Here is a 1,495-nt window from a genome sequence, read left to right as displayed (position 1 = left end):
ATTGGTTAGGACTCGAAGCTCTCACTACCGAGGACCCAGGTTTGATCCCTGGTTGAGGAACTAGGATTCCACAATCCACACAGCCAAAATATATATAAATTTTAAAAAAAAAATCAAAATAGAATTCAATTACTCGAAAACTGCAGAAATTCAATGGTTTTTAATTTTTCTGTTTAGAATAGTTTGAGGTTTTTGTTGTTTGGTTTGGTTTTATTTTGTGAAGAGGGATGCTATAAAAGGGCACCATGAGAATTAAAAGTAATTTTCTTACTATTGCTTCGTAAAGGCCTCAGTTCAGTTCAGTCGCTCAGTCATGTCCGACTCTTTGCAATCCCGTGGGCTGCAGCATGCCTAGCATGAATATAAAAGTTGTTTTGGGAAACTATCTCGAGCTTCCCAGGTGGCACAAGTGGTACAGAACCCGCCTCCCATTGTAGAGACTGCCTGAGTCAGGAAGACCCCCCGCAGAAGGGAATGGCACCCCACTCCAGTGTGCTCGCCTGGAGAATTTCAGGGACAGAGGAGCTTCGCAGGCTACAGTCCACAGGATCATAAACAGCGGGTCATGACTGAGGCGACTCAGCACACACACGGGACATCATCTAGTCAGCTTTTTGAAGTAGAGTTCTAAACATAGTGAAGAAACTGCCATTTGAAAAATAGAGTTGAATCATGAGTTTAAGGTGGAGCAGACAGAAACATAGCCACGGAAAGGATTTTATAATGAGACAAAATTTATCACTCTTGATTTGGTTCTTGCCCTCCCTCTGTAGAATTCTCTTCTTTTCTCATAGCATAATAATGTCAGTGGTTTGATGCAATCAGAGAAAGCTTTCAAAGCAGAATATGCAGAGGCAGGGGGGCGGGAGGGGTGCACTTTCTTAGCAGTGCTTTATCTAATATCCATGTTATTATCTTGCAAAATCTAGTGTAGTATGTTGTCAACATTAAAATTTCTCGAAGGATTCATGCACTTAACAAGAAATAAAAAACAAATAAATATATAAAAAAGCAAGAGTTCCCCAGACATTTCAATGTTGATTGCAACAAAAACTTTTCAGCGTCTAATATATCAGATTCTCGTAAATGTGTTAGAGCCCTTTAAGAACAGCTGTAGAGCAACACAATAATTATAAAATAGACACATTCACTTTCACTGTCACTGGTTATCCAAGTGTTAGTACCACGATTTGGAATTTTCTTTATCTTTTTACTCCAATAAGGAGATTCCTATTATTAAAGCTTGGAAGGTTACTCACCTGCGCTCTTATCTTCTTAGATCTAAAACCCTGGCATCCATCCAGTCTCACTTGCTGGATAAGGATTCTTAATCATTTAAGACCGTTTTGTGTTTTAAAGGTGAAATGAGGATTGCTAGTTCATCTACATTTTTATTATAAGTGATGCGTTTAGTTACAGAATAATTGAAGGTTTGTGCCTCCTAAGCTTTTCAGATAGAAGCAGATTTGCCTGAATTTATAATCTAGGGAAAGGG

The sequence above is a fragment of the Capricornis sumatraensis genome, chromosome 5, assembly GCF_032405125.1.
Source record: "Capricornis sumatraensis isolate serow.1 chromosome 5, serow.2, whole genome shotgun sequence".
Lineage (NCBI taxonomy): Eukaryota > Metazoa > Chordata > Mammalia > Artiodactyla > Bovidae > Capricornis > Capricornis sumatraensis.
The sequence above is the reverse complement of the archived record's forward strand: the minus strand, read 5'-3'. Positions refer to the sequence as shown.